We start from the raw sequence: 6736 nt of genomic DNA, 5'->3' as shown, positions 1-6736 counted from the left end.
TTAGTTTTTGTTGTCCTAGGCTACCTGGCTAAATATGCTTGCTCACTAGCCTGACTTTCTTTCACGGGCAACATTAGCTAGTTAACATCAGCCAAATACATCTACCTACATACTGAACTGCCATCGTCTCAGGCCAGAGGCACAATGTATACATTAATTGTTGGATCAGAATCGCCATTATATTCATTGGCCAATACAGAGAATTAAGTAAAAGTCTCCATCCTAAGGCTAATTTAGAAAAAGGCCAGCGGAGGACAACACAACGAGCATGCAACAATTCTCAAGTGTTTTTTTAAAAAAAAAAATTCTGTCAATGTCGTTTGGCTTTTGATGTGATGTGATTGGTGTGAAGCCAAATTCAAACTGTCTGGCTTCAACGCTATGGGGCGGCAACAATATCATACATTTACCGTGGGAAAGTTGATAAGTTGATGTGCTTCAGTTTGCTGCCATAGGACTGGATTCACATTTGTCTCCAGCGATATATAAGGTCAAATAAATCTTAAACAAATGTAAATTATAGTTACAAATCCCCCTTCTCATTTGCTCTTTTCACGGCGTGTTGGAGATAAAATACTCCCTCGTTGAAAGGAGACATCTAATGACATAATGCTAAAAACCAATCACAGGGTTTGTTCAATGTTATTTATTTAACCTTTATTTAACTAGGCTTTAACTAACTTTTAACAGGTTTATCATGTTTATCATGTATCAAATACAAGCTGAGATGCATGTAGCAGAAGGGAGTTACTGGGATTTCGTGGTGTGGACACCACAATGAGTTTTCATGCAGCACAATGCAGTATAATGTAGAGTTCGTCCACCATGCGTCCACCTCAAGGTGTTTGAACGAATCGAAACTGGAATACTACCAGAACTGCTGTGGAAATGGTTTACAGCACCACGCCACAAGCTGCAGAGGCACTGCGGTCTTAGAGCAGCCAATTCAAGTGGGATCTTACTGTGGTAAAACCATCACAGGAAACAGACAAAGAAAAAGACTTCCCATTCAATGTTTGAGTTGTAGGCCTTCTGTAGCCCTTCTGAAATTCTTCCCCTGAGGGTCCACTCCCTTGCCTGTTCATATAGTCCACCCACCGGAAAAGAAAAGGCTTCAGAAAAGATGTTTCATGACCCAGGAAATGAAACTGCAAAGTTTCAACATCATTATTCTTACGATCATTCGAACGGTATGATTCAAAACTTGTAAAAAATGAAATATTCATTGATTGATTATTACCTGTCTTAATATAAAAGGATGAAAATGAGAATTTGCTTCACTGTCATTTTGTGTTTTTATCACAAGTAAAATGTATTAGTAAACCATAAGTTCCAGATATCAACATATGTCAGGTACATTGACATGTCTGTGGTGCTGTTGATGTTCTTGTCACGCCCTGACCTGAGAGAGATGTTTTGTTTCTCTAGCGTCTGCTAAATGACTAAAATGTAAAACACTGTAATTTTGAATGTTGTAAAGTTAGTGTGGGAGAGGTGGAAAAAATATTGTTGTCCATCAATAATCAGAAACCACCTGGTATTGACAATTTAGATGGAAAGCTACTGAGGATGGTAGTGGATTATATTGCCACTCCTGTTTGTCATATCTTTAATCTGAGCCTGGAGAAAAGTGTTTGTCCTCAGTGCTGGAGGGAAACTAAAGTCAATCCGGAATGGTAAAGCAACATTTACTGGTTCTAACAGTCGACCAATCAGCTTCCTGACAGTTCTTAGCAAACTTAGCGGAAAAATTGTGTTTGACCAGATACAATGCAATTTTTTTTCTGTGACAACAAGTTAACAACTGACTTTCAGCATAGCTTATAGAGAAGGGCACTCAACATGACACAAATGACTGATGACTGGCTGAAAGAAATTGATAATAAGATGGTTGTGAGAGCTGTATTGTTAGACTTCAGTGCAGCCTTTGATATTATTTGATTTTGCTCACCCGTCCAAGGATTCCACCTCGCCTCCGAGGCAAGTCCCCCGACGGCCCCGTTGCCGAGAGAACCCGAGGCTACCTAAGGTTCTCAGAGTGTTGCTGAAGATGTCCGATTCACCGTTTCCCAAGCCTATGCAACTAGGCAGAGCTGAGTTGTCTCCAGAGGAACGGTTGTACAGGCTCAACACTAATAGTTGCCTGTATTGCGGGACTCGTGATCATTTTGTGTACTCTTGTCCGTTAAAAGACCAGGCTCACCGGTAGGAGCGAGTACTCTGGTGGGCCATATGGAGAACGCTCCTGCTTCCCTTACTCGCACTCCGTTTCATGCCATTCTGCTGTGGGGAAACTAGTCTCTCCGGGTCGATGAGAGCTTTTTAGACTCTACCCTTGCTTCCGAGCTGGGCATCCCCACTCAGTCCCTCTCCATTCCCCTGGACGGGCGCTCTATAGGCCGGGTCACCCACAACACCACTCCCATCAACCTAAGTGTGTCAGGGAACCACAGCGAGGCTATCCAGTTCCCGTTCATTAAGTCTCCTCAGATTCTGGGATTTTGGGATTCTCCTGGCTCCAGTGACACAATCCCTTCATTAACTGGTCTACTAGTGCAGTCAGGGGCTGGAGCCTGCCACGCCCATTGCCTGAAGTCAGCACAGCCTGCCACGGGACATCTTCCTGGAGGCGTGGAGTACCAGGACCTCCGGGAGGTGTTGAACAAGGCCCGGGCCACTTCGCTTCCGCTGCACCGATCATATGACTGCGGGCTGACCTTCTCCCTAGCACTACTCCGCCCCCGGGGACGACTGTACTCTCTGTTGGGACCAGAGACCAAGGTGATGGAGACCTACATTGGGGACTCCCTAGATGCAGGATTCATCCCTTATTTTTCCTCTCCCGCTGGCGCAGGATTCTTCTTTGTGGAGAAGAAGGACAAGACCCTGTGCCCGTGTATCGACTACCGGGGACTCATTGACATAACGGTGAGGAACCGCTACCCGCTACCCCTCATCTCCTTGGCCTCGAGCCGCTCAATGGGGCCACCGTGTTTTCCAAGCTGGATCTACGGAACGCCTACCACCTGGTGCGGATACGGGAAGGGGACGAGTGGAAGATCGCCTTCAACACGGCCAGCGGTCACTACGAGTATCTGGTCATGCCATTTGGCCTTACCAACGCCCCTGCTGTGTTCAAGGCTCTGGTTAATGATGTTCTCTGTTGAACCAGTTCATCTTCATCTGCCTCGATGACATCCTCGTCTTCTCCCGCTCCACCCAAGAACATGTGCTCCACCAACGACAGGTTCTTCAATACCTCCTGGAGAACCAGCTGTTTGTAAAAGCAGAGAAGTGCGGGTTCCATCGCCCCACCATCCCTTTTCTGGGTTACATCATCACTGCAGGTTGTGTACAAATGGATCCCAGGAAGGTGAGAGCGGTGGTGGATTGGCCCCAGCCTACTTCCAGGGTGAAGCTGCAACTTTTGCTGGGGTTTGCCAACTTCTATCGCCGCTTTATCCCGGGGTTCCAGCACCCTGGCTTCCCTCCAGTCTGCACTCACCTCGCCCAAGGTTCCATTCACGTGGTCTCCAGCTGCTGACCTGTTGTTCCGGGACCTCAAACATTGCTTCACCACAGCACCTATCTTGGTTCATCCTGACCCATCCCATCAGTTCTTGGTGGAGGCCAATGCTTCGGATATCAGAGTGGGGGCTGTCCTGTCCCAGCATTCTACCTGCTGTCCCAAGCTACATCCCATCGTCTTCTTCTCCCATCACCTCAACGCCACGGAGAAGAACTACGATGTGGGGCATCGTGAGTTTCTCACGGTGAAGATGGTGTTGGAGGAATGGAGGCACTGGCTGGAGAGGGCGGAACATCCGCTCATCGTGTGGACCGACCACAAGAACCTGGAGTATCTCCGCACCGCCAAGCGCCTCAATTCCAGGCAAGCTAGATGGGCCCTGCTGTTCACACGGTTCAACTTCTCCCTCTCGTACCGGCCGGGATCGAAGAATTTCAAGCCGGATGCGCTGTCACACCGCTATAGCCCCATGGCTACTACCCCAGAACCCGAGACCATCCTTCCCACTTCGTGCCTTCAGCTGGAGAATAGGGAAGCACATCCATGAGGCGCAGTGTTCCCAGCCAAACCCCGGGGGGGGGGGGGGGGGGTGGGCCTGATAACCGGATTTTTGTTCCTGACGCCGTCCTCTCCACAGTCATGGAGTGTGGCTTGCCTGCCACCTGGGCTCCCGTCGGACCCTGGCTTTTGTGCGACAACGCTTTTGGTTGCCTACCATGGTCCCTGACGTGTCCGCATTCGTCGCCGCTTGTACGTTTTGTGCACAGAACAAGACTCCTCCTCCAACCTCTGCCTGTCCCTCACTGTCCCTGGTCTCACATCTTCTTGGACTTTGTCACGGGTCTTTCCCGTCTGATGGCAACACCGCCATCCTGAACGTAGTGGATCGGTTTTCCAAAGTCCCCACTTCATTCCTCTCCCCAAACTACCCTCTGCAAAAGGGACGGCCCAGCTCATAATGCAGCACGTCTCCCGGATCCATGGTCTACTAGTAGACATGGTCTCCGACTAGGGTCCTCAGTTCTCATCCCAGTTCTGGAAGGCGTTCTGCACACTCGTTGTGTCGTCTGCCAGCCTGTCCTCCGGGTTCCACCCCCAGTCCAACGGCCAGTCGGAGTGAGCCAACCAGGACCTAGAGACTACTCTGCGCTGCCTGGTCTCCACCGCCTGGTCTCCGCCAATCTCACTACCTGGAGCCAGCAGCTTGTGTGGGTGAAATACGCCCGCAACACCCTTCCCTGCTCTGCCATGGGCCTATCACCTTTTGAGTGTTCCCTGGGGTATCAGCCCCCACTCTTCTCTGAGCAGGAAGAAGGGGTCGGCATACCTTCTGCCCAGATATTTGTCTGCCGCTCTCATCGTACCTGGAGGAGAGCCCGGTCAGCCCTCCTCAAGACCACCTCCAGGTATCGACGACAAGCAGATTGCCATCGGATCCCAGCTCCCCGGTATCAGCTAAGGTATGCCCCTCCGGGTGGAATCCTGCAAACTCTCCCCCCGGTTTATCGGCCCGTTTCCCATCTCCAACGTCATTAGCCCCTCTGCTGTTAATCTTCTGTTGCCCCGTACCCTTCGTATACATCCTACCTTCCATGTGTCCAGAGTTAAACCCATGTCTCACAGCACTTTGTATCCTGTTTCCAGGCCCACCCCTCTCCCCCATCTCATCGACCGCCAACCGACGTACACTCTGAGGCGTCTCCTGAAGGTTCGACCTCAGGTCAGGGTGTTCCACTACCTGGTTGACTGGGAGGGTTATGGCCTGGAGGAGATGTGCTGGGTCCCTGCTAGGGACATCCTGGACCCAGGCCTCATTGCTGATTTCCAACGCCAGCACCCCGCTCAACCAGGTAGGACGCCAGGTGACGCCCCTAAAGGGGGGGGGGGTACTGTCACACCCTGATCTGTTTCACCTGTCTTTGTGATTGTCTCCACCCCCTCCAGGTGTTGCCCATCTTCCCCATTATCCCCTTTGTATTTATACCTGTGTTCTCTGTTTGTCTGTTGCCAGTTCGTTTTGTTTCATCAAGCCTACCAGCGTTTTTCCCTCTGCTCCTGTGTCTCGATTGTTCCTGTTTACTAGGTTTCCCGCTCGGTGAACATTTCTGCCTGCCCTGACCCTGACCCTGAGCCTGCCTGCCTGCCGTCCTGTACCTTTGCCCCACCTATCTGGATTACCGACCTCTGCCTGCCCTTGACCTGCTTTTTGCCCCTGTTCGATTAATAAACTGTTGTTACTTCGATGTTGTCTGCATTTGGGTCTTACCTGAAACGTGATAAACAGAAACATTTGTTTAAAAAAAACTATAAAACAACAACTCTCCCCTATCTGACCTAGTTAACCTAGTTAACCTCTCCTCCATGTTACCTAGTTAACCTCTCCTCTATGTGACCTAGTTAACCTAGCCTCTCCCCTATCTGACCTAGTTAACCTCTCCTCTATCTGACCTAGTTAACCTCTCCCTTATTTTACCTAGTTAACAACACCTCACAGCACAACACCTCTCCCCTATCTGACCTAGTTAACCTAGTTAACCTCTCCTCTGTGTTACCTAGTTAACCTAGCCTCTGCCCTATCTGACCTAGTTAACTTAGCTAACCTCTCCTCTATCTGACCTAGTTAACCTCTCCTCTATCTTACCTAGTTAACCTCTCCTCTATCTTACCTAGTTAACCTCTCCTCTATCTTACCTAGTTAACCTCTCCTCTATCTGACCTAGTTAACCTCTCCCCTATCTGACCCAGTTAACCTCTCCCTTATTTTACCTAGTTAACCTAGTTAACCTCTCCCCTATCTGACCCAGTTAACCTCTCCCTTATTTTACCTAGTTAACCTAGTTAACCTCTCCCCTATCTGACCCAGTTAACCTCTCCCTTATTTTACCTAGTTAACCTAGTTAACCTCTCCCCTATCTGACCCAGTTAACCTCTCCCTTATTTTACCTAGTTAACTTAGCTAACCTCTCCTCTATCTGACCTAGTTAACCTCTCCTCTATCTTACCTAGTTAACCTCTCCTCTATCTTACCTAGTTAACCTCTCCTCTATCTTACCTAGTTAACCTCTCCTCTATCTGACCTAGTTAACCTCTCCCCTATCTGACCCAGTTAACCTCTCCCTTATTTTACCTAGTTAACCTAGTTAACCTCTCCCCTATCTGACCCAGTTAACCTCTCCCTTATTTTACCTAGTTAACCTAGTTAACCTC

The sequence above is a fragment of the Salmo salar genome, chromosome 22 (genome assembly GCF_965601325.2).
Source record: "Salmo salar chromosome 22, fSalSal1, whole genome shotgun sequence".
Classification (NCBI taxonomy): domain Eukaryota; kingdom Metazoa; phylum Chordata; class Actinopteri; order Salmoniformes; family Salmonidae; genus Salmo; species Salmo salar.
The sequence above is the reverse complement of the archived record's forward strand: the minus strand, read 5'-3'. Positions refer to the sequence as shown.